Source organism: Camelus ferus, chromosome 14 (genome assembly GCF_009834535.1).
Source record: "Camelus ferus isolate YT-003-E chromosome 14, BCGSAC_Cfer_1.0, whole genome shotgun sequence".
Taxonomy (NCBI): domain Eukaryota; kingdom Metazoa; phylum Chordata; class Mammalia; order Artiodactyla; family Camelidae; genus Camelus; species Camelus ferus.
Window position 1 is genome coordinate 35183005 of NC_045709.1, and position 27566 is coordinate 35210570.

At 40.8% G+C, this 27566-nt stretch overlaps 1 protein-coding gene and 2 long non-coding RNA genes across 7 annotated transcripts in view; 1 reads left to right on the forward strand and 2 right to left on the reverse strand.

The window, feature by feature from the left end:
- The window catches only part of FARP1 (FERM, ARH/RhoGEF and pleckstrin domain protein 1), a 277212-nt gene that overhangs the window by 167235 nt on the left and 82411 nt on the right, over positions 1–27566 (reverse strand). The window lies entirely within an intron of this gene.
- LOC116668652 lies at positions 4973–27069 on the reverse strand. Its single transcript, XR_004325884.1, has 3 exons — positions 25653–27069; positions 22586–22590; positions 4973–4984 (listed from the first exon to the last, which is right to left on the reverse strand). It is a non-coding gene; the product is annotated as an uncharacterized LOC116668652 (long non-coding RNA).
- On the forward strand, positions 13518–19726 carry LOC116668654. The gene is made up of 3 exons (XR_004325886.1): positions 13518–13797; positions 16095–16098; positions 19717–19726. It is a non-coding gene; the product is annotated as an uncharacterized LOC116668654 (long non-coding RNA).

Sequence of the window (27566 nt, forward strand, 5' to 3'; positions counted from 1 at the left end):
ATCACTTATATGTGGAATTTAAAAGAAAAAAAAGACAAATGAACTTTTATATAAAACAGAAATAGATTCACAGACATAGAATACAGAATTGTGGTTGCCAGGAGGTGGGGGGATGGTGGGAAGGGATAAATTGGGAATTTGAGATTTGCAGATTTACTGACAGGTATGTATAAAATAAACAAGTTTATACTGTATTGTACAGGGAAATATAGTCAATATCAGTAGTAGCTCATAGTGGAAAAGAATATGAAAATGAATACATGTATATTCACGTATGACTGAAGAACTGTGCTGTATACCAGAAATTGACACACTGTAAACTGACTATAACTCAATAAAAAATAATTTTCTCTTTAATTAAAATTATTTCCTGTAATAACTGTTGGGTTTTTTTTAGAGTGCATAAAAAGGGCTATTCTGTTGTGTTTTAAAAACAATATGTATTCGTTAGCATGAGATGAGATACACTCATCAACGCAAGATGGGTCTATGATGTTCTCGTCTTTGGCTGGTAAGATGGACTCTGCAAACTGTTAACATTTAGCAAATGACACCAAATGGTTCCTTCACCGCTGTCACCTATAGCTGAAAAATTTTGGTCTCTTGTGTAATTGTTTGTAGAATGTTTCATTTCTTCCAAACTCTAGGTTTCCTGAGGACAGATTCCAGGTCTCTTTCGTTGAGCACTGTTTCCCCAACTATCAGCACAGTGTCTAAACCAGGGCAGACTCTCAAATATTTCTGAATGAAAGAAACAGCTCCATTTCCTTGAATAATTTAAGTAGGCCGTTTTCAACTTTTCTGTCATTGTGACTTGGAAAATTACTGTGGCACCAGCAAAACTGATAGTCATATTCACAAAAAGAGCCTGAACAACTTTGATGTGTCTTTTCTTACTTCATGATCTCTGATTCAGAGGACAACTGTGTGACTCACAGTTACTCCCACAAGAGGGCAGCTTCCTAGATTCATAAACTGGATTGACCTTCTGATCTTAGGCCACTGTGTTCTGCACACTGTCTCTATATAGTGCCTCAAATGAATGGCCCAAAAAATTAAAAAACACATTCAGTTTCAGTTTTTGAGCTGTTCCAATTCTCAGACTAAGAAAACCGTTCTCATCAAATAAGAAATTCAGCTGTGTAACTGATCTAGAGAGCGACAATATTCACAGGTGGGCTATATGACTGATACAGATCGTGCCCGTAACTACAGTCCGTCATCATTCCCTAGCGGGTTTTTTTTAGGCCAGCATGAAGCTGGTATCTGTGAACTCATCAGTTCCACATGCACACAGCTGTTAACGCAAAGGAACTCTCGAGATCCCACGTAGCGCCCAGCCTCTAGGAGGGGAGTGCAGTCATCATGTTGAACATTAACAAAATGGGCTCTTCCAAGAAAAATACACTGAGGCATTGCAAATCACATAAAGTTTAAAAACCAAGACACAACAAAGCCCATGTACACACATGCTTAAAACCAGATGTGCAACCTAGTACTGTCCGCATGGAGAATTCAGGGCAGCCTACAGGAGTTCCTGAAAAATATGCACCAAACACAATTTGTCAGATTTACCAGTTATGTGTAACTGAAGATACACAAACAGCTCAATCTCCATAGAGACTTGTGATGAAGCCTGACCCAGTAGGAAAGGGTTATTATGGCTTATTACATGTTTCCTGAGTGGTCAAATGTGAAACATGCCTTTGGAAAAAAAAAAACAACCCTGAGTTTACCTGGCAATGTTGATTATGTAGCTCCCCATCTATAAAATTACCTGTTCTCAAAGGCTTTAACTTAGAAACAGTACAGCTGGGTCCATGGTAAGTCTTAACTAAGTAATAGTTTACTTTTATTCCTACTTGAAAGCAGATTCTTTATCAACCCTCCTACTCGCTCAGGCAATATGATTCAGATATCAACTTAGTTAAATAAAAACTTAGTTACAAAAAATCTTTTCCCCCCACCCCTCCTTTAACACACAGTAACAAGGGGAAGAATCAAGCAGTCACTGGAAACTTAAATATCAGGTTGGCCCATAAGAAGGATAAGGTTCCTGCTCTGGATCACCTCATTGTCCAAAGAATTTCATATTAAAATTGAGTTTCTTAGTACTGTGGTTACACAAATATCCTTAATTTTTGGAGATGCACTCTAGGCATTTAAAAGTGAAAGCTTTGTGAAAATTCATCGAGCTGGATGCTTCTCATTACATATGGACATGTGTTATCTACTTATAATAAAACTTTATTTAAAAAAAGAAGAGAGAAAGATCCTGATGTCTGTAATTTACTTTTAAAAGGCTCAACAGATAAAATAGATCAACAGGTTGGACGGTTGAATGGAAGGACGGATGGGTGGGTAGGTGGGTGAATTAAGTAAATATGGCAAATGTTAATTGTTGAATACAAGGAATGAGCACATAGGTGTCTACTTTCGTGTGTTTTAAATTCTTAAAGAAAAAATTTAATTGGCTTTCTTTAATTGGCTTTCTATGTATATGTCCATATACATAGTTTTAGTGATTTATAGGAACTAACAGGGTCTCTGGCAAGAGGAAGGGTAAGCCTGATGAGACATCAGGGGATGTGAATGCCCCCAAATGACGATGGAATTTTCTAAGCTCCAGGGGGCTTAAGTCAATGTCCACCTCCAAGTCCAAGGACATAACTGGGATGATCTGTTTCAGTTACACAAAAGTTGGAAACAGGAGGAAAAAAGGGTAAGAGGGAGAAAGGAGAGAGTAACTTGAGGAACCATGACAACCATGAGGAGAGGTGTGCATGGCCCACATCAAGACAACAACAACAGAGTCTTTAGGAAAGGACAGAGCAAACCTCAGGGATTTATAGAAGTTTTATAAAAGCAGAATTCTTTCTGGGGAGTATGCCCATATCTACACCTTTGGGTCTTGATCTGAGCCGCAGTCCTGACCCCTGTACATTTCAGAGCCTGACAAATCTCTTCTGAACCTCATTTGCCCAAAGTAGAGATCAACAAATGCTCCATGTACCTTGGAGGGCGGCGGTGTAGGAGGCCACTTTAACAGCACAGGCTTGAAACCCTGTCACTGAAATCATCTTTGGGCGCGCCCTGCTTAACATCTGAATTTAATGGAGAGGGCTTTCCAATTCAAGCTCATTTTCCTCTTGCGCTCAAATAATCTATTAGGATTTTATGGTTTACATTTGTGATACCCATGTAACCACTTACATCCCCTTTCACGGATAATTAAAGAGAGAAAGCGTAAAAAAAGAAGCCCATTATATTCGCCTGCAAAGGTCATCATAAGAACTTCAAGTGAAGACGATTCATTTCTATGGGGTTGACTGATTCAAAGTAAGGGGTGACAATCTTGGGTCATAGGAGTGGGTTCTATCACTGTTTTAATATTAAAACATAGGGCCAATAAATCAGCAATATTTATTAAATACTACAGATGTACAATAAGGTTATATACAGAGTATCTTAAATCAGTTGTAGGAAGGGATAAACAGACCCTGTAGTCAATTAGACTTGCTTTGGGGTAGGCAAACTTTTTCAGTGAGGAGCCATACAGAGTACCTATTTTAGGGTTTTTGGCCCAGATGTCTCATCACAAGCACTGAACTTGCCACGGCAGCAGGAAAACCACCACAGACAACAGGTAAATGAACAGCAGGGCTGTGTTCCTACCGAACTTTCAATATGGACACTGAAAGGTGAATTTCACATTTTCACGTGTCATCAAATACTCCTCTTTACTTTTCACCCATTTAAAACTGTAAAAGGGCACAGAATTACAGGTTTGCAAGATGAAAAAGTTCTGCAGGTTGGTTGCCCCATGATGCAAATACACTTAACTATGTTTAAGTGTAGAGTTCAGTCGTGTTAACATGGTTGATTTCATGGTATGTGCATTTTACAATTTAAAATTTTTTTGATCGAAAAAAAAAAAAAAAGCAGAAGAATTTCTACCCAGTGGGCAGGATCTAGGCTATGAGCTGCTGTCTGCTGACCCCTCCCGGAATCTTGCTTCTCCATTTCATTCTGAAATAGGATGTGAGATGTCCGGCAGGTTGACCGAAAGTGACAAGAAAACAGCAGTCAGAAGTGACGAGATACCGGCTTCCACCACAGGCCACGGTGAACCAGAGTCCAGAGTCCTTTGTGTGAGGGCACAGACATTACTTGGATTCCTGTCATAGTTCTACTGACCTTGCCTGAGGGCCTGTGAACTGAGAGGCACAGCCCTTTAGCCCATGCGAGCCTAATGTAGTGGAATCCTTTCCCACAGTGAAAAAACTGGATTTGAGGAAGGATCTACACGGCCCCCGCCCCGCCACTCTCCCGCTCAGCCGCCATCCCCTGGGCCCTTTATGATGCCCGGCTGGAGTCCTAGCATGGGAAGGGGCTGGCCCAACAGAGGCCTTGGAGCAAAGCCAATACAGGTCTGAGCTAAAAGTCTGGGGCGAGGCAGCCAGGCTCTGGAAGGCATTTACATCATCACTGAGGGGAAAAGTGGCTGTATTTACAAATCCCACACTTCCATGTCCACACCAACAGCCAGATGGAGGCAGAGAGGCCAAGTTCTCTCAAAGCAGCAACTGTGATATAGCGAGCCAAGCCCCAAGGACAACTTGGGTTCGAGCATGAGGGATTCTTAAAGAAAAACATAGAGGCCCTTGTTCGGGAATGAGCCTGTGGCTAAAATGTGCTGTTTATGTGAAGATATTTTTTCTGACTATAATATTAATTTGTTGAATGCCTCGTAAAAAAATAACCCCTTTCTCTGTGCCTCTCCTCCATCTTTTTATAGTTTTCAATGATGGACTTTTTTTATTAATTTTTTTAAAAAATTCATTTTTTTAAAACATTTGCTGAGCCCTGCTCTATTTTATTTTTATTTTTTTGGAGGGGGAGGTAACTAGGTTTGTTTATTTAATTATTTTTTAATGGCGGTACTAGGGATTGAATCTAGGACCGCTAAGCATGTGCTCTTCCACTTGAGCTATATACCCTCCCCCTCAATGATGGGTTTTATTAATAATTAAAGAGTATCTTGGGGTCGCTTTCACTCTTTAATCTACATGTAATATCTGGACATTCTGGAAACTGGCTTGAAATCTGTGACTTCAGAAAACTTTCCAAAAGGTGGTTGTTCCAAAGAGTGACTCACAGCTAACCTAGACCCTGGCTTCTCCACCAGGCAAGTGAATGAGTAAGCCCTGTGTTAATGTTCAAACTGCAGTAATAAGAGCTGATGTTAATTTGGTGTGGGCGGCAGGCTGGGCCCTGGTGCACCTTCTACATGGTTTCCTTCAAAGGACAAAGTTGGGGTTGTTAATCTCATTGTATAGAGAAGGACACTGGAGCCCAGAGAGCAAACCTGCCCCAGACGGGGTGAACTGGGACCTGAGCCCAGATCTTTAACATCAAAATTAACACTCCTGCCCCACCCCCACCCCCACCCCATCTTGCCGCCTTCCAGATGGACTAAACAGAAAAAGGATCAAATAACATGACCATCATTGCTCGAGTGAGCTGGAAAACCGTCTCAGATAAAACACTAGCCCGTCAGTCACTTATTCTCACCACGTCTCTCTCCTGATTTATGGCATCTATTAATTTCATGCCCCTGGGCACCAATTTTGCCCTCATTAGTCAGTCACACTAGGAAAAAAAAAATGGAAAAAAGCACTTAGAAGTCATTTGGTAGTTTTTAGCTTATTCTTCCTGTCACATAGAATGATCAACATCACTCTTGGGAATCAAAGGATTATTCTGGCAGGGCAGAGAACTTTACAATGTGCCACAGAGAAAATCGACTCATCTGTACCATTAGCTCTGCTTTTCACACGGAGCTAACGTTTCTGTCTGCCTCTGCCGTCGGACTGAGTCTGAGCTGGCATCCTCGCCCTCACAGGACCCAAGGCCTCCAGCAGCACTGGAGCCCCAGGTTCATGTGTTCTTGAAAATATGGTTGAAATGAACACCTTTGGAATGCAGCACTAAGAACTGGAAGGAGCCTGGAGAGGCACAGCTAAAATCACCTCGTTATATGCCTGAGAGCTGGGTGTGAATTCACTGGACTTTCATAAATTCACGAGCAGGTGTGAGTGTGCTATGCTGTGAGGGACACTGCCAACACAAAAAGATCATGTTCATTGTCCAGTGTAACACCTGGACATGCCCAGGGATTCAAAACACCACATTCAGAGATGCTCAGTGATACCACCTTTCACATGCTTAACATTGTATACTTTTCCAAGTGCCTTGAATATAGTTCACTTCCACGAACACTTTCTGAGCACCTGATATGTGCCAGGGCCTGCATTTGGCACCTAGTAGGATTGTAACATTAACTAAGCATCCTTCCATTAATGCACTACAGTCTGGCAGGTATAGTGCTATGGAAGAAGTAGTAACAATACTGTTTTGCAGGTTCCATAACAAAGCACATCTCAGACACAGAGGGGACACAGACTTCCCACATGAGATCCTGGGTGAGCAAGCTTTGGAAGGGGAGCTGTTTTCAAGACAGCAGCAGGGAAGTAGGGGAGAGCATGAAAGAAAGGCGTCCTGGAAGGAGAGAACGGCACGTGCAAAGGCCCCGGCCTTGCACATGCGGTAAGGTATCTGGGGAACCAGAGATGGACCTTTTTCATGGGAAGGGAAAACGTGAGAAGAAGATGGAAGCTCTTCCGCCAAGCTGTGTAAGTGCCAAGGGCATTTCCCCAGGTGCTCCTTAAACCACTTGTGGGACTTGAAGCAGGAATCATCAGTTTCATTTCGTAGATGAGGAAAGCAGGACAGGGGCAAGCAGACGTAAGGCTCTGTGGGTGTCAGGCACCCACCCTGGGCCCTGCTGATCCTCCCATCTAGGGCCTTGGGCTCAGGGAATGGTGATTTATTGACGAATGATGGGAGGTGATGTCCCCAAGGTCACTGGTGAATCAGTCTAAATCAAAGTTAGAATCAAGTATGCATCAATGCTTATAACACAAGTCAGTATCTTTCCAAAACAGGTAGGAATAACTAATAAAAAGTTGGGGAAAAAACTTGACAAGAAATGGAAAACCAACAGAAGAATGTCACAGTATAAAAGGCTTAGATTCATAATTAAACATGAGATCAGTTCTAAGATGATACATATCATGTTAGGCTCGGAGAGTATTCTGCTCTCCAGCATGCCATGATTTTTCAACTCCAGACTGTTGGACATCTATGAGGCTAGATTTCTGCACTTACACAAAGCTTTTCCTTCAAAGAAATTCCTTCAAGGAGGACTGGCCAAAGAAGTATGTATTCAAGTTATGTACTTTATATGAGATCATGAGAGATCTTTATTTTCTTCTATATGTTGTTCAATAGCTTATGAGTTCCGAATAATGGGCATAGATTTTTTTTTTTTATTTGGGGGCAACAGTTTTTAAAATAGGGTCAAGCACAAAGAATAATGAAAGAGAAACTATATATCCACCACCAAGGAATGACAAATAATATTTTTAAAGAATAGAAAAACAATATTACAGATTAAATTATTCCCCTTCTATCTTCCTACCTGAAGAATCAATCACTAACCTGTATTTCATGTATCTTTCCAATCTATTTAAAACACACATCCACAGATCTACAGAAATGTAGGGAACTGTAGGTAGAACTTTTTAAAATAAATTAAACCAGACCCTTGTGCCACTCAACAATGTTCTTGAGATCAATCTATGTTGATTTCTCTAACTGGAGTTTATTCCTTTAACTCAGTGTTGGTTTAAATATACCATCTTCTGATGTGGCCTACTAATGGATATTTAAGTCATTTCTAATTTTTCTTTAGAAAGCCAATTCAGTCATAAGTATCCTTGTGTTTGTCATCTTGGGAGATGGCCAGAGATTCTCTCTGGATATTAACATTGTAAATAAAAACAATGTTTAAGATGAACTATAATTAGGAAAGTACCAGCAAAAGTGGCTGAGATGCTTAGTAAGAAGACTTGGTGAGGGGGAGGGTATAGCTCAGAGGTAGAGCTCATGCTTAGCATGTACAAGGTCCTAGGTTCAATCCTCAGTACCTCCACTAAAGAAAAAAAAAAGAATAATTAATTAAAAAAAGAAGATTTGGTAAATGCCTCTCATCATAAATGTTTATAAGCCTATATGTTCATATCACATCATGGCAATATTTGGCTTCTCCAAAAAACACCCAGTACCTCTACAACCTAATGAACAGTAACTGAATGATCTGGTAACTTAAACTTGGGTCTGAAAGACTGACTATTCATTATCCTCTATCATTGTTCCAACTTCTTGAAAACATTTTCAACTAAAATTCAAATGAGACTAGCCTATCAAAATGGCATTTTAACACGCTAACTCAGTGCTAGTAATGCAATCAGGTTACCTGCACTGAACACAAAATGCACAAATTCCATGAACATATATGTTTGGAATGACTAGTTTCCATTAAAACTATAATTCAATCTTTTCATTTCTTTTTTAACGAGAGAGCTTTGCTAGTCCTTCTTGACGAACTCAGCTTTCCATGCTCTTAAGTGGAAAAACACTTGACTGCCTAACCCAGCCCCGGAGGGAAATCATTTACAAGCTGCCCTCCAGCTGCTTAAGTGTAGCTAAAATAAGCCACGTGTGTTGTACATCACACAGTTGGAGCTGGGGGGAAGAGGAATCACTGGCAAATCAGAATAACGTGTTATCAACCTGGAGGAAGCAAAATTAGCCCAAGGAGGGCTGTTCAAAGGATCATCTGCACAGAGAAATTCAAACCACGTGTTGCTTCTTTTCCTGTCTTCCCCCAACCCCTACACAGCATGTCATGTGTCAGAAAGATAGCATGTATATTACAAACTGATATTTCTACAAACATCAATCAATGTTCTTCCCTCCAGCACCACAAACTCCTTCCCACACACGGTTTTTCCATCCATCCCCATTCTACTCAAAGCAAAAAGCAAAGCTCCCCAGCCAAAAAAAAAAAAAAAAAGTCCACAGTCACACAGATTTATGGGAGCTGATTTCCATCTACGAGGAGGAATGCTCTCTGGTCAAAGAGCAGAGGTGATGCTGAGGGTAAGGAATAAAAAGTTATACCTAAATGGGACGTCAAGGTAGACGGACACCAGGATTTCTTTCTGGAAAGGAGATAGACATTTTTCTGGAAGACAGATTATTTTTCTCCCCAAGGATGAGCCAGTTCTCAACAAATCCCTGGTGCTGAGTCACCCATGGGTGAGGACCAGTGCTCCCTCTGGGACCCTGAGCAAATCATCTCCTCTCCCTCTGCCTCAGGCCTCCTCACCTGTAGAACAAAGGCATGAGACCACCCGAGCCACACACTCCATCAGCATCAATCTGATTCCTACCACATCAGTGGGGATCTCAGAATCCTACCCTCCCTCAGGGAACTGCCACGCCTGCCCATCCTTGAGTCTAAGGATACCCTTATAAAGGCCCCCAACAGAGCAGGAGGTAAATGTTAACACAAGTCTCTCTTCCCGCCTCTGTGTTGAACTGACTCTTTGTAACCTGTCTGTGGCCTCGTTTAACACTGCTCTGGCCTGGCCAACCTGGCAAGTAGCAGATTGAAACGTGAATGCCAAACACTGGTCAGCTTCTTGGCGGGACAGGTTGATTAGAGGCAGAATGTAGTTTTCATGTGAGAACTCATCACCTTAGGAAAACGTGAAAAAGCAGATCTAGCTGAAGCACCAGGGATTCTAAGAACGGGGGCCTAAAAAGGCAGGCGGGGAAGGAGGGAGTCCCGGCAGTTTTCAAAGAACAAGCACCGTGGGCAAGCTTGAGGTTAACACTCATGTTTTGCCTTCATAGGCCGGGGGTTGAGCTGGATTGAGTTCCAGCCCTCTGGGTACCATAACTCTGATCTTTTATCTGCTCGCATCCTTCATGTGGAAAGCAGTAAATATTTGCAATGGCTGAACTCAACGTGGATGAAGGTGGCCACGCTGGTTTATTTTTAAACGGAACAGAGGAAGGGGAGCAAAGAGACATTTCAAATGATGCAACGTTTCATCAGTAAATGGGCAACACATGGTGAAGAACATCTTAACATATAAGACAAGGTTTCTATATGTTAAGACAGATGAGTGATGAGTAAATAACACACAAAAGAATGTATTTTGCCTTTTCCATTGTGTCCAGAACCACTGGTGGCAACTATGTTAGTATCCAGAGTCATACATAAGAATATGGAAAGAAGCCCTGTAATTTATTCAACCAGCTAACACTGGGAACACAAATATTCTTTTGGAGGCAGAAGAGACCAACAATTTCATTAAAACTAAGAAGCATCCCTTCCCTGCAGCAGGCAGTTAGGCACTCAGAACGCAAGTGGACAATGAAGTAAAAAAAATGAATCATGAAGCTTGATGAGTTTTTTTTAATTGCATTTAACCAGCGTAAGGACCGGTTATACTAGAATTTTCCTTGAAACGGGCTGCCCATCTAGCAGATGCAGGAGTTTACACATCTAACAGAGTCCACAGCCCCAAGGGTTAAAAGCAGAAAAGACTCCTGAAGGATCAGTTATTCCAATTCCCCCGTTTTATGAGCGCTGGAACTGAGGCTCAGAGGTGTAACCACCCCGAGGACACACAGCACTTCTCACACACACACACACACATGCATATACATGGAGACACATATATCCACCCATGCGTATACACAGACACCCTTTCCAGGTATTTTTTAATTTCCCATTTCTGTGGCCCCTGGAACCTTCCCCAGGCCACCTCCCCTCCATCCAACTGGCACCTTTGGTTTGAAGCTTAAGTCAAGCCCCAGCTCACTTATACCAAGACTCTCCCTCTTTTCTTCTCTCTGTAAAGTGTGCAAGAGGTCAAGTTTTCAAGAAACCTTCTTGGAATATTAATTTTAAAAATGTAACCCTGCCATTTTTATAATCAAACCCTGTGAAACTAGGTGTAGAGGGTCGTCTGAGCTGACTGTGGCCAGAAACCCTGGGGGTACAAACCTCTGGTCCCTTGGGCTGAGTCTGGGGGAGGCCTGGCACTGGGGGGCAGGTGGGCATGAAGACAGGCCACACGCAAGCCCCCAAATACGTTTCTAAGACTTGTCATAGACTAGCAAAGAGGGCCTGCTGATTAAAAAAAAAAAAACAAAAGCCAGAAATCAAGCACATCTTAAATCCTCAAATCAAACAAACAAAATCACACAAATACACATGAAAAATCCTACCAGACAGCACCGTTACTGGGTTGATCTAGAATTTGCCACTTAATCACGAGGGCAAGAAACTAGATCACTGGCGGGGAAGGAGAGCGGCCCCGTAGGCCGCTGGTTTTCTTCTTTCTCTACCGTCTTTACAACCACGCAGGTTTTTTTCACTTTAACCTGTACTCTTGGAAACTTTACCTTCTTAAATTAAAAGATACCTGATTAACATGGCAAATAAGTAAGCAGGAGGTTCAAGTGGCCTAATGCGTCATCAAGATGTCTTGATGCATCTTGACACGAAACCATTCTGCTTAGTGATTGTATAAACTCAAACTCTTACTGAGCATTTTTAAAGGAAAAAGCATAGTGAGACTAGGAGGCCTTCACAACCTGCTTGTATCAGGTCCTGGTCATTAGGTCAAAAATGAGTAAAACATCAGGATTTGATAGATGAAAAGTTATAGCTTGGATATCTTCATCGTGGTCCATGCATCAATTACAGTTTCACTTTTTAAAGGAGGCGAACAGGTATATAAAGAGCAGGAAGATGGCAGGGGAGGATGAGAAGGTGATGGAAAACAGAAGGGGACCAAAAAAAGTGTATTTTTTTTAATGTATAGTCAGTTACAATGTGTCAGTTTCTGGTGTAAGCATAATGTCCCAGTCATGCATATATATATACATACACATATACTCATTTTCATTTTTTCTGTTTTTTAATTTGACATGATTAGACTGTGTCAGTTAGAAAGATTAGCAAATCCTATCACACTCTCCCTCCCTCTTCATAAAATCTTACCATGTCTGAAAACTTCCAGAACACTGCCAAGGCCAGTGGTGTTCTAAGCACACAGATGGTAAGTCTATCTCCAAAAAAGCTTGAAGAATTTGAGAAGAATAAATATTGTATTTTTTAAGCAAAAAATCTTCCTTTGTATTCAGTGATGGTAAGGAGTTTCTGTTAAGTATTTTAGGTGTGATAATGGTATAGTAATTAGGTTGGAAAAAAAAACTTGATCTTTTATGAGATACACAGTAAAATGTTTATCATTGAAACCTAAAGTTTCCTTCTGAAAGCAAAACTTCCCAGGGGTGAATGATGCCCACATACACAAAAAAATTTTTTTAATTATGATCCATCATTCTTTTTATCATTTCATTTCCTTTTTTAAGAATTTGTGGTGCGGTTACATAACACAAAGTTTACCATTTTGGGGTGGACGGTTCGGTGGCGTTATTAAGCATATTCTCATGGTTACGCAAGCATCATCACCATACACCTCCAGAACTTCTTTCATCTTGCAGAACTGGACCCGTGTCTCCATTAATCACTAACTCCCCATCCCCGCCTCCCTCCAGTCCCCTGGCAACCACCCTTCTACGCCGTCTCTACCAAGCCAACATCTCAATGAGCTCCCATGGTTTCACGAATTGTGAATAATACAAAAAAAAAAAAACCCAAACCCTCAGATTTCAAATACTGATTCATTATTTAAGCTATAGTATAATATAGGTATTCAATTTTATTTGCAATAAAAATACTTAACAACTTTTTAATAGTTATGTAGAATTCTGCATATGAATATACAATCATTGGAGTGGACTTAAGGTTTTATTTTATTATTAACATCACCTCCATGAACATCTTTCCACGGGCTTCTTCCTTCTAGTAGTTCTGTGAGAGCATTCTAGACTCTAGAGAGCAAAGCGATGCACATTTCTAAGATTTCTGACCTGTTGCCAAATTGCCCTCCAAAAGGGTTGTTGCTTTACGTTTTAATGATGCACCTAATATTCAAATAGATGGCTCTGAACTTTAGGGGTGGAAAGAAGGCTCATTAATACTCAAACAATGGTCTACAGTTCCCACTAAATGTTTCTAACGCACATCCTTTTCCCGTGGTTATAACAGATCTTTCCCTCGTGCTCTCTGCCTGATGGATGGTTTAAGAAATCTACAAACATCATGAACAGTCATGAGCTAGGAATCAGATTTTCTGAAGAGTACTTTTTCTATTAGGTAGAAGATATGATATCACCTTTACTAACTATGAAAGAAATTTGCTATGGAAGACTGTAAAAGAAGCAATAAACAAAAGACATTTCCATCTTATTACCAAGATTTTTCAAAACCCATCCATGAAAGGCAATTCAATTAAAATGAGTACTGTTTCATATTTTAAACCTATCAGCCAAACAATATTTTATGATACTGCAACTTCTTTTGCATTCATAAGAAATCTGCAAAAATCAACATTTCCTACACTTTAATTTTATTTACTGAGCTTATCTGGGGTGGCCAAAGGGGGCTGGAAGAGACTCCCCTCGCCTGCTTCCTCTTACTCACTCAAAATCTCATTTCTCAAATGAAGCTAAACCCTCTGGTTTTGGAAACTCATTGTTTCAAAAAATTTCTTCTAGACCTAAAAATGTCTTCCTTTGCTTCTCAATGCAAACAATCTTTTTACAAAGAGAGTGCCACAAAAGGAACTTTGTACTAAATGCATCTTTTTCTTTGCCCCCACAGTGGCCACGTCAGCAGCCTTTCTCCGCGAAGTGATTCCTGAAAATCCCATGGTTACTTTTCCCATTTCCCCACTGCCATCGGTTACCCTAACATATGTTCTCATTTATAGAATCATGGATACTCTCTAGACAGTCAGTCTGTTGAAAAAAAAAATTAATCCCAGCGGTGAGCTTAAGATCCTGAACACTCAGCAATTTCTGGTGGATTCATGGAAAGGCCATTTATGCTGAGGCTGAATCTGAATGTATAAACAGCTGACTGGAGCTAAACCATTATGCATTTGGCTTATTTGGCTTAAATCTCATTCTGCATTTAGAGCAACAGAGGCAGAAGAATACATTTCTCATTAATAGATTTAATACAAATACAACAGACAAAATGCTGACGACAGCTTCGTGTTCAAGCACCGAGAGAGAACACCTCCTTTATACTGAGCATCTTCTCGGTACCCAGAATTGGCTAATCATTTCACACGAGCCACCTAGTCCCTCTGCAGGCACCACTGTTAGCTCAAAAGTCGACAGCTAGTATTCTCATCCACCTTTTACAATGGATGTAACTGAGACTCACCAGCGTGAAGGAGGTTGTTCAGAATCACAGCTATGAAGAGTGGAGCTAAGGTTCGAACACTCATCTCTTGCTCCAAACCCAAAATGTAAGATGCCACAGACTCCAATGATGACACATGTTAGCGTGCCATTTCATGGTGGCTGTTTGAGGACAAGGCAGGAGGACACAGTGCTTTTCAGGGACGCCACTCGTATCATCACTGCCCAGAAACTCAGGGGTCCCCATAACAACAGGTGAGTGAGTGGAGTTGTTCCCAGAACACAAGTGGAATGATCACATGAACAAAAGTATTAAGTGCTGTTTTCAAAGCTGTGCATAACCGTGATGAGCCCCAGTCTGTGTTGTGAAGAATGAGACAAAACCATCAATTTGTTCCATATCCCTCATCCAAAGTGTGCATGCATGCTCTCACGTGACGGTGAGTTCAGACCTCAAACCCAGAAATTCTGCCTGTACTCATTACAGCAAACCTAAAACTGAGTGCATGGCCCAGTTTACCCAAAAATCTGCTGTAAACTGAGGCAGGACTGAAATCAAAAGGTAAGAGCAAAGCACACCTGGGTTTGAAACTGAGCTCAACATTTCCTGGTTATGTGACCTCGGGCGGAAACAGCAACTCCAGCCACAGCCTGCACTACTGTGAAAGCTACATGTCACTACAACACACATTACACATCGTTTAATCCTCACCCTTTGAGGTGAGTACTATTATCCTCGTTTTACAAAATCCAGGTCACAGTTAAACAGTGGCAGAAGCAGGATTTGAATCCAGTTTTTGTCTCACATCAAATCTTTGACTTCAATCTCAGTTTTTTCACTGATAAGTCACATCGCAATACCCAGCTCAAGAGGGTTGCTATGGTCACTTCCCAAGACAGCGGCCAAGAAGTCCTCTGCAGCAACACACCGTCGACAGTAGCTACTGATGTTTTTTTTCAGCATCACCACCACCACCATCACCGGGTTATAGAGGCTAGGAGTCTCCACTGAGGGCCACGGCCAATAAAATTTAACAACATTCCTTAATGCTTCACATCACTTTATCTCCCCAAGCACCCTTTTCAAAGCTTAGAAACTTTACATTTTCCCTTGCTGAACAAACTTGGCTTAAGAATCACTTCTGCTTCCGCCTAAATCAACATACAGCTATGAATTCATCCCACTCCACACACTTGCAGCGTCAGTGCCAACCTTTGGAATTCTACCTCCTCTTCACCAAGTAGCTGGTGTTCTTTTGATAAAAGCTACTTTAAAATCTCAAGGGTCCAATGCTTGCCAAAATCAAGTTGAAAAACGGTGTCAAACAATTTGGAAGGGTTCTAAAAATAATACCCTGAGACTCTGAGGCTTTTATATATTCCTCTGAAGTATAAATTATCACCATGGCTCACAGAGTCGTGGACTTGAATATGAGAGTGGGCTTAACAGATAACTTTCTTTAAAAATTATCACTGGATGCTGTCTTTAATACTGACTTACACACAATTTCAGACCCTCAAGAGGCAAAGGCAACTAATTGGGTTGAGATGAAAGATAAAAGTCTTCAAAAGTGTTGCAAGTACAAAGTACAGAAGCGTCTGGTGGTTTTGGAGGGCACAATCTGCAGCAGCTTGTGAACACGGAGGTACCGAGCATTCTGTGGTACCCAAGAGACCAAGCCGACCTGTCTGCCATCACAGCTCTCTTGCACATCTGCTGGGTACCAACAGCTTGCCTATGGACTCATGTCAAAGTCACGTGATAAAATCACCACCATGTCCCTATATGTGTGCATGCCTGAGGGTGGTGTGGTGGGGAAGTGGGTCAGGAGAGTCTCCAAACATCAAATCCTAGATACTACTCTTGGGAAATGCCATCTTTTGGAAAGTAAACAAAAGTTCAGGTCATGAACCTTAGACTGAGTCTACTAACCCCCATCTGGATATCAACTAGATAAGGGCCACATTTGGAATCTGAAGTTACTGGGTGATACTGCATAAACCAATTTTCTTTCAGCTCTATTCTCACACTGAATCATCAAGAAGTTTGGACAGACCAAAATTATGTTCCAGCAAGTATTCTGAAAAATTTTCCTGACAATCAAGTTACTCTTAACTTTCTTATTCTAATAGTATACAGACTATTAACATTAAAATACAGATACAATTAACAACACAATTATCCCAATCTAGTCTGTTTTCTCAGTTGATCAGGAACCTTATATTACATTGAATAACACTAATGTGTGAATCTGAGGGCTTTCTGTAGTTATTTGTCCTTCTCCCTCCCCAGGAGAGACTTTCTGTTAAGCTGAAGAAAGCACTCTCTCTCTTGAACAAAACCGCCCTGAGAGTGCCCCATGGTCCAGTTGACAGAACCCTGGACAAGGAGGCGGGAGACATAAATTCTGCCCCACTTTGGCCACCATTAGGTAAATGACCCTGAGTGGACGACTCATCTGTTTGAGCCTCATTTTTCTAGTTTGTAAATGCGCACATGGGACCAGCCGTCCATGTGAATTCATGTTCCAGTAATAAACTGCAGTATTACCTACCTTTCTTTTATATTTACACACCTTAGTCATAAAATAGAAACTGCAGTTTTTACAAGAAGAAACATTTTCATGTATTCATTTAGTCCATAAACATCTATTAAGTCCTTGCTATGTGCTCAAGGCTGTGCTTGAGGCTAGGAACAGACCGAAGACCAGAATCCACACAATTCCTTGTCTCAGACTTAAGTGGGAAAATAGGCATTGAACAAGTAATTTAGAAATCAAGCACTCTATTTTTTTTAGAATTACACACTTGTGTACCAAACCATAAAGAGAAGCAAAGGAATGATTAACATGAAATTCGGGCTATGATTACTTCTGCAGGTGGGGTGGGGGGCAGCAGTGGTGCGGGGCAGATGGGGAGGGCTCCATTTTAACTTGGATGTTTATGTTATTATTCTTTAAACTATTCTTACACATTTTATCCCCTCATTTGGAAATATACTGTATTTCAAAATTTAAAGTTTTAGTAGATTACATAAGAAAAAAATAAATCATGGGCAAACCCAAAAGACTGGCATTATAGAACACTTTTTTAGAATCTAAAGTATCCAAAACTTAAATAGTTTCAGATTTTAGCATAATAGCTTTGATGTGACATTTTAAAGAGCAACAAACTCAGTTCTGTTTTTGGTTTAATCCCAGATTTTTTTCCAAGTGCCAAAGTTTATCCAATTGAGTTAATGGACAGCTCCAGTATTCAGTGTTTGGAAGTCATCAGTAAATCTCATAAATAAATTTAAAGTAATGTATTATTTAACACACACAAAAACAAACACTCTTCTCTCTTTATCAAGTGACTAGCCATATCTGAGGCTCAAGGGCTTGAAAATTTATAATGACCAGAAATTAGGTTTTCACAGACTCACCGACATAGAAAACAAGCTTATGGTTACCAGGAGGCAAGGGGGAAGGTGGAGGGGGAGGGATAAATCGGGAGTTCAGGATTTGCAGTTACAACAACTATACCAAAAATGAACAACAAAGTTATACTGTATAGCACAGAGAACTATATTCAATATCTTATAATAGCCTATAATGAAAAAGAATACAAAAGGAATATATATATATATGTATAACTGAATCACTATGCTGCATACCAGAAATTAACACACTGTAAACTGACTATACTTCAATTTTAAAAAATTAGGTTTCAAAAAAGGTCAAAACAAACAATAAAACTCTACTTAATTTTGAAGACTTCCAAAAGAAACTGGGGAAGGAGCTGTCAAACATCATGTATGTCATCGAAAGGCGAGAGGTGGATAACCAGAGTGTTCATTTCCCACTGGAATTTCATTTTTTAAACACCACTGCTGGAAACTGTCACTAAGAAGGAGTCCTGGCTCCAGGTTTTCCTTGGTCTTTTCCTTCTCTAATGCTTAAAGACAGCTATTAACATGGACCCCCCGTGATCTCTCTTTTGTAGACATTCCTCTGGTTACCCTATTGCCTCCCTGAGATGCAGCCCTGTGTGGCATCAATCATTTAAAACAGCCAAACAATTTATATCTCATCGAAAGACAATAACTTGGGTGGAGAAGATGGGAGGAAACACAAAATTTCTTCTATAAAAAATATCACTGTCGCCATAAGGAAAAGGTAAGACTGACTAGACCGCAAAGTTCTTTTTAATGGCATACTCCCTGAGCAAAAATGAAGTCCTCTTTAGAAGTCCTTTTCCTAAATAAAGGGGTCAAAGACTGACCCTTGTCAAAAGCGTTTTATTTATATCACAAATGTCTAAGTTCCTACCATATCAGGTAAAAAAAAAAAAGTACGACACCATCAGAAATGTCAATTTCTTGTGATGTTTCCAATACATAACAAGGAAGTCTTATGCACGCTTATTTCCAAAGGTGAGGTTGTAACAGTAAAATCGTTCCATCAAAACATCACCTGATCTGTGCCCATTTTCGTAAAAGATACTTGGAAATTTGGTTACTAGATAGTATTTCAAAACTGTGACACAAAAAGCAGTTCTTGCTTAATTCACTTCATTGAAACTCAGCAGATTCTCACTCTTTGCTGTAGTTATGTTCCATAAAGTTACTGTTGAATTAGGGACCACTGAACCACTGCTCCTACAGAGAATACAGGGTTAAGTACCTAAGAGCTTCTGGTCAGAACACGGTCATCAACTGATCAATGCACAACTTTATTTTATGTGCATTTCTTTTTAAAGACACCATATTTAATACACACTGTTGATTCGTTAATATTAAACTCATGGCCAACAGCTCCATAGTGAAGCTGCCGTAACACATAACATTTTTCCCCACACGGCACCGTACCTTCTTGTGCTTTGGAACAGGACAGAGGACTTCAGCTCTATACCTGGGGGCCATTTTCAACAGCAAAATGGCCATACAAGAGCACAGATATGTGGACAGGGTGGCACCGTACAGATCCCTGTTTACAGTGAGAGCTGGAACAAGAAGGCAGGGTGTTGCCTTCTTCAGCCTCAGCTGGCAACGTGCTCAGCTGGCAACTCTGACTCGTCCCTGCTCTGCGTGCCCATGAGTGGTCCTGAAAGCACTGCAGGCAGTGATGGGGGGGTTGTCAATCTGAGGACTGAGTCAGCTCACAAATATGGAATCTGCATATAACGAGGACTGACCGCAGTTCAACCAGCATAGCTTTAATATATTAAAATCTAAAATGTTTCTAAACATTTTGTTTTGATTAAAAAAAATACACCAGGTGTTTCTTTTCCTAACATGATTTCATCCTATAAAAGGACAGCCTATTCCTTCTATGGCCTTGATAACATACTACCTTCAGTGATCCGCAAGTCCTGAGGGAGACACTGCCTGCTAGGCAGGTATCTGCTCACCCACTTCTCCATCCTGTCCTCCTTCAGGCCACTACTGGGTCTCACTGCATCCAAATACAGTGGGAAGAGCTCAAAACTCACAGAAAAGTTTCAAACAGAACTGGTTTGTTACTCTTCTAGATACTACGTAATCTCTACTTAACCCCAGCTAGGTATTAGAGAGACGTGAACCTGGTCCATGTCCCGGCACTATAAGCCCCTGTTTACTGGGTTGGGTGTGACCATTGGCCTATTCGGAGCAATTAGTCCAAGGAAGCTGCCTCTGTGATACTGAAGACATTGAGGATGCTGGTTATTACACTACAAGATGTTCCCTTAAGGGCCCTTGGAGAGGTTCATTTCTGGTCTTAGTGTCAGAATCTGCGAGTCTTCTGAGAACTAGTGTGTTCTTAGCGTAACATCTGCAGATCAAATTTTCGGATCCACTTTATATCATGCTCTCAGTCTCCTTTGCCTTGATTTTTTTTAAAACCTACTTTCAGTTTACAATGTCTGCACTCTGATTCTATAGTTACCTTTAATCCTTTGTAAAGTTGGGGGGATGGTGGCAAATCATCTGACCTCTGCTCTGCCTTAGGAAAGGTTTCTCTGGCTTTTCAGGCCAGCAGAGCCCTGAGCTTATCTTCTTCCTGCCTCTACGATTAGTTCACTTCCTCACTCTACATTAGTTCAAGCTGCTCTTGGTGTTTGGTCTGGTCACACACCTGCCAGGATGCTCCATACCGCAGGGCGGTGCGTAGGGACGGCCCACACCAATCACACTCAGAGTGAGGGTGTCCGTGTTAGTGACCTAGCCTGGTCATGTGATTTTTTTTGAAGCGCAGTTAAAAGAAATCATGTGGGAACCACAGTGGGTCCAACCATGTCAGCCAGGTGTGTGGATGGCTGCATGTCACTGACTTTGGGAGCAGATGGCACGCATCCCTCCCAGGTGTGGGAAGGAAAGACTGTCCTCTTGAGAAGGCAGGTGTGCAGGACACAAGGAGCCTCAGCTCTCAGTCCTTTGCAGACAGTGCCCAGACGGGTTCCGGCACAGCTGGATACTTCAACCTAATTAACAATTAATGTCCATTTTGGTGCTCTGGTCTAGAAAAGCACTGACAAAGCCTCTATTCACTAAAGCCCTGGGTTCTGAAGTGATGTCATTCTGTGTGTTTGCAGTTCAAGTACCTGGTTAAAATTAAACTTTCCTAAATGCCCCCCTTAGAGCATTGTTCCCGTATCTGTTACTAAGGACTTTGAGCTTTTTAAGTTTTCCATGGGGAAGGCTAGGGAGGGAGGGACGGAATACAGTATATAAACACACACACACACACACACACACACCCTTACTTTTGAGAATTATCTAACCACAACAAAAATTAGTCACCTTTCCTAGACAAGAAAGCTCAAGAATCTCATTTTTAAAAAGTTACAAGAGTAAGACTGAGCTTACTCTCCTGATCACGCCATAACAATTAACTCATTCCAAAAGTTACGAGAGGAACGGGACGGGTCTTTGTATTTTCTGTGTTACCTGAAATTGTTACTGCCAGGTAATCACGTAATTCCTCTGTAATTACCAAGTAAGTTTTTTTTCCCCTGGGGAGGAGGTAATTAGATTTATTTGTTTACTTATTTTAATTTTTTTAATGGAGGTACTAGGGATTGAATCCAGGACCTCGTGCATGCTAAACAACACGCTCCACCACGGAGCTATATCCTCCTCCATAAGTTTATCTTTTAAAGAACTGTTCTACTGACCCCAAAAGATTTCTCTAAGTATTCATCACGAAATAAACGTCTGCTATTCTAACTAGTTCAGGTCTCATCACCCACTTTACTCCAGGAAGGAAACTGGAGAAGGCTTTTTAAAATACAGCTTTGAGTTTATATAAGTAGAAAATGTCTATTACACATATTACTCATCTGTCTCAACTAAAGCACCCTCTGTGTTATTCAGGTACCATGACTGTCACACAAAACACTGAATTACACAAGGGAGCTGCAAATTTGTTCTCTTATCAACATTAACGTCTCATATAAACATCCTACAAAATGCTTATCAAGCAACTGATAAGACAAACATGAATTAAGGGAGATATTTGGTCTTATTAGTCTTTCTATAAGGCTTTACAATTAATAACCCATTATTTAAATTAAAAAACATTACACAAAAATCACTGTAGATTTCTCAGGATACAGTAATATGGTAAATGAGGTGTTCTCTTTGAATTGAAAACCTTTCAGGAATTGAACAGTAGCAATTCCAATTAATATTTTAAAACTAATGCATCTAATTAAGGGACCACTTGGGAAAGGGAGATGCTTTTCAACTTCAGTGCTAGCAATAAATCAAATTCCTCTCTCTGGTCTAATTTATGGCTGGAATAGAAGTGAATCTTTCCCAAGACTCAAACAAGTGCCGGCGGAGAGGCCTCTGTGCTCTCCTTTACGAGGTACCAAATCTGGGGAAAAGCGCCCAGCCCCTCCCTCGCTCCCCACCACCCAGCTGTGAGTGGGCGGGCCCCGCTCTAAGGTGGCTTCACTGCCTGAGAGCACATCCCCATCTACAGCCACCGGGCAGAAAAGCGACTTTTATTTGGCACTAAAATGTGTTCATATCACATTTTAGTACAACCTGAGCCTTGGCCAATCATTTTCTTTCAGCAAAATAATGAAACAGAACTTTGAGCCCTCACTAAGTTGCAGCAAGAGGCTCCTTGTCAGTGATGGCTCCGCCTCTAAGCGCCTACCTCAAGCCCAATTTACGTAAGAAATAGAGCCTTTTGTTCAGATGGGTGAAAAGGCAGCCCTCTCCAAACTCTTCAATGACGTGCAAGTGGTGGTTAAGGGCCTGGGCATCCAAGGACCACAAAACTCCCCAAGTGGACCTGCACTAGGATGGGAAGAAGCACCACAGCATCTGTGGGCGAGGCCAATATGCTACTTCTCCTGAAAGAACATCTGCAGGGAAAACCAACTGGCCAACAAACAATCAGCTAGAAAGGTGAGGTTACTCTATTTCCATCATAAATTCTGCACCCAATTCTACTCTCCTCTAAAAGTATGCAGAATTCTCTAGTATCTACATGAATATATTTAATTAATAAAAGGCCTCTCTGAAATTTTAATCAAGGTCAAATAGCCCCAAAGGAACCTGGTCACTGACATTCTTTTCAGGAGTTTGTTGATTAAAAAAAAAAAAAACAAAAAGATTCTAGAAACAAGATGTTGGTGGGGGAAAACTTGCTTCTTTTTTAATTATTTAGTAATAGGACTATAAGTTTTATGTACTTTAAAGAATGTTTATAATTACAATGAAATCCAACATGTGTGTGCAGGGGTGGGAGGGGAGTAAAAATTTAATACCCTTCTCAAAAAAGTCAACAGTGAAAGCAATTTTAGGTCCAGTTTTCATTACAAAGATAATAAGTGGTGGTTAATAGTGAGACCCTTTATCAGGCTAGAAAAAAAGGGAATTGATTTTCTGAAAGGGCAATGGGCCATGCAAGTTACACAGATTCATCTTACTCAGTAGAACAGAACAATACGAGTCTCTTCGTGACTGATTTTTTTATTGTACAGAATGGAACAATGGATTGAGGGTGACACATATTCCATAATGCACTGAGTTTTCCTTTAAGGTGGCTGAAGAAAATATTAAAACTAATAAATAAACATTTCAAAACCTCAAATCCTAGACTGGGAACCAACATATGTCAATATTAATTTTTGTGTCTTATCGTGCATTTGATTTTATAACATTGTGTTAAACAGCACTGAAAACTACCACTCACCATCTCCAAGCTTGTGGAGAAACATCGCAGATCCTCATAGAAAAAGGAAAACTTTCATCCATAAAATATAATGCACCTTTTTCCCACTGGTGAAAGAACAGTAGCATTGGCACAAAGACATAAAAGTCAAAACTGAGCAGTAAAAGTTTCTTTTTCACTTTCTTGGAGCGAACTGTCTAAAACCTAAACTCTTCCCATGGAAAATACACTTTAAAAAGACAGATGTAGAAGCTTTGACTTCTTAATAAAATTCACAGCAACATACAGATATTACAATCTGAATGTCTTCTCAAATACATTTCTGTAATTAAAAATAAAAAAACAAATAAAATAAAATCAGTATTTTACAAGCTTTCATGCATTATAAAATATTCTTGAGGAGTGTTTTCTGTTACTATATGTTTCATTATTCTTACATCTTTGAAAGAAACAAACGAAATGCTATTATATACGCACATATATTTTTTCCTAGGCATTTCCACTATCTCTGAGTAGGATATAAAGTCTACTTTGTAAATAAAACTGGACAACAACTTTTGAGAACAATTATGCTATCAATATTTGAGACAGGAGGACATAACCATTAGAAAAATGACACAGCAATGGAGGATATGACAAACTGGTTAGAACCAACTCAGCCCAAGATGGCAGGAAATTTGACTTTCAGTCGACCTTAAGCCTCATTATAGGCTCACTGTAATACATTAGCATGCTAAATGACACACCTACAGGTGCCAAGACAGTTCCCAGACTGACCGTAAAAGGCCAAAAAGTAGGTAGGGGCCCAATTCCTGGAAGTCTCTGCCCCTTCCCCAACATGGTTGGAATAATCCTCCCACTCATTGGCATATGAAATTACCCAGCCCATAATAATTAGCCCCTCCCCGCCACACACCCCTCATGGCCACTCTCCCTTCTGAGTGAGACGGACCACACTCTATGGAGTGTATCTCCCTGAATAAATCTACTTTCACTTTACCATGGCTTGCTCTTGAATTCTTTCCTGCATGAGATAAGAACCTATTCTCCGGCAACACACTGACCTTAGACTGAAGCAACATATATGTTTGATATATGTAGTATTATATACACACATACACATGGAACTTATGTTCACTAAGTCCAGATTTTTTAAAACCCCCTTTAACATGAAAAGTGGCCGCCTGTGAAGTTTCCCATTCAGCTAGCGAATGTTTAGTGTTATTCCAGGAAAACAAAAATCTAGAAAACTAGTTCCAGCACAGGTACTTGACACTGGTTCTCTATGTTGCCTTGGGGGAGGAGAGAACACAAAAAATATTTACGTATTAAAAAAATATGTTTCAACAGTCTCACAGACATAGAAAATAAACTATGGTTACTGGGGAGGAAAAGGAGGTGTGGAGGGATAAATTAAGAGTTCAAGATTTACAGATCCTAACTACTATATATAAAATAGATAAACAAGGTCCTACTGTATAGCACAGGGAACTGTATTCAGTACCTTGTAAGAGCCCATAATAATAAAGAATATGGAAAGGAATATATATATGTATAGGTGTAACTGAATCACTATGCTGTACACCAGAAACTAACACACTATTGTAAATCAACTATGCTTCAATTAAAGAGAGAGAAAGAGAGAAAGAAAGATGTTCCTTTAACAGATCTAAAACATAACTTTCAGAGTGGTCCAGGCAAAAAGCAGGTCATGTTTAACACAAAATGATTTTAAGCAGAGCCTGTCAATACCAGATGCACTGCTACATCTCTCACCTAAAATAGGAAAATAAACAAGGTGTACAGCAAAGAACAGAACCAAGGCATGCATTTCAGGCCAAGCATATTAACCACGACCCTCACCCCAAAGAGGTTCCCTCCCATTACATGCCATGTGCCTAGAGTCCAACCAGCATAATGTGCTGGCATACAAGGGCCTCACCCATGATCACTGCTCAACACTTCCATGCCAGGCAACCTCCAAAGTGTCCTTCTGGCCCACTGCTTTCCACCGTGTGCCCTCCCTGCAAGCACTCTGGGCTCCGTCCTGCCGGCACACACACCGAGGGCCCTGAAGTCTGCCCACTGGTCCAGGGCCTTTTTTTAGAACCTCACGTCAGGCTTATCTACGGCAGAAAGCCACCCTAACCCTCAACTCTTCACATCACCAGATTGTGCATTCCATCAGAGCTTATGAATTCAGCTTATCCCATTCTCGAGTCATTTATATTTGCCCACATTTTTACACCAGAACTATTCATCAGCTGTCACGTGTGTGTGTTGGATTAGAATCTTCACGGGGCAGGGATCTTGTCTTTTAATTTCATTCTACTGATTTATCTCCTGCCTTGCTATCTGGGACATTAGATTTGTATCTTGTAACTTACCATAAGTCAAAGGAGAAAACTCAACACCTGACTTAAGAGGAATATTGAGTTTCCTGATGGTGCTAAGTTCTTTTCATTCTGCCCTAGCCCTGCCATCCTAAAATCTTCACTACAGACAAGGAGGTACGTCCTAGAAAGTGTCACAAAAGCAACTTTCATTCTCTGGGGGAGTATCTGTCAGGATGGTGATTTTGTATTTCACTAATTAAAATGATCATTCTCTGCTGGATGGGGAGATGTATTAACCCATAAGGAGGTATAATTCTCCATGAGGTTTAAAAGGTGGTCCATATCCCTGAACCATCTTTCCCAGACAGGAAATGGGTTTTCCCCCTAATGTAACAAAGACAAAGCATGCCTCCTCTGTTACCTGCTCTACAAATCCAAGCAGTATTGTAGAAATTGTGCAGGAGATGTTGGCAATGTTTGTGCATTTTCTATCCTGGTTTAGTAATAAATCTTTGATCAGGTAGAATATGATGAGATTTATGACCCTATGGTTCTAATTAAATCTCTTGCTTGGAAGCCTCTTTCTTTGTCTTAAGTCTTCATGCAAGTGACATTCAGATGGAGATCTTAACATCTTAGCAAACTCAGTTCTATGTGGCTACAAATGAAGTTTTTTTTTTTTTAAGAAAAAAATGTCATTGGATGGTTATGGTTAAGCCAACTTTTCTTTCTTTGGTTACACCATGAGTTAATCAATGATTTTTTTTTAAGGCTTTTGTGAAGCCATTTCTATAAGATGTGTCAGAATAGGTAAATCTATAGAGACAGAAAGTGGGTTAGTGGTCATAAGAGGCTGGGGGGAAGAGTGACTGCTAGTAGATATGAGATCCCTTTATGAAGTGGTGAAAATATTCAGAAATTGAGCGTGGTACATACATGAGTAAATTGTACAGTTTGTGAATTATACTAAATAAAGCAGTTTAAAGAAATGGGTCTGGGGAGGGGGCAGGTATAGCTCAGTGGCAGACTGTGTGCTTAGCGTGCACAAGGTCCTGGGTTCAATCCCCAGTGCCTCCATGAAAAATAGTAAGTAAATAAATAGGTAAACTAAGTTATTCTCCCCTCCCAAAACAAGAAAGCTAGGAGAAAAAAAAACATAAAAAAAAAAAATAAATGGGCCTAGCTGGTTGGCAGGGCCTTGAGGGAGAGGGAACGAGGGGGGTTACTGTTCAACAGGTAGTTTCAGTTTGCAAGGTGACGACGTCCTGGAGCCCGGCTATAAGACATGACTATACCTACCACCACCACCCTGTACACTGAAAACTGGGCATGATGGTCAATTTTATACGATGCGTTTTTTTGTCCACAATTGGAAATTTTAAAAATTTTCAAAAGTTGGGGAGGGGAGGGCTGGAAAGACACCACACCTGACTCAAAGCTGCTGTGCCGTGCTCTGTCCTCCCACCTGGAGTGCAGGTAAGGCATTCACAGGCCGCCTTCCCCTTTCTCTCCAGAACTGGTTGAGCTCCCTTTACCACATCCTCGGGAGTTCTTTTATATTAGAAATATCAGGCATTATCAAAAGGTTACATACAAATTACTTTAGCAGAATTTCTCCTTGGACAGTGTCTCTCAGATCACTCATGGCTTTTCTAGGACTTTTCATTTCTATTAGAATATTACGCTGGATTCCACAGGGCCAACAGCCTGGGTAGTGCAACAAGGTTGAGATGCCTGTGAATGTGGCTCTGGGGGCCTGCACGGGGAACCACAGAAAGTTCTCATAAAACTGATGCCGAAATCGGAGGGGAGGGCA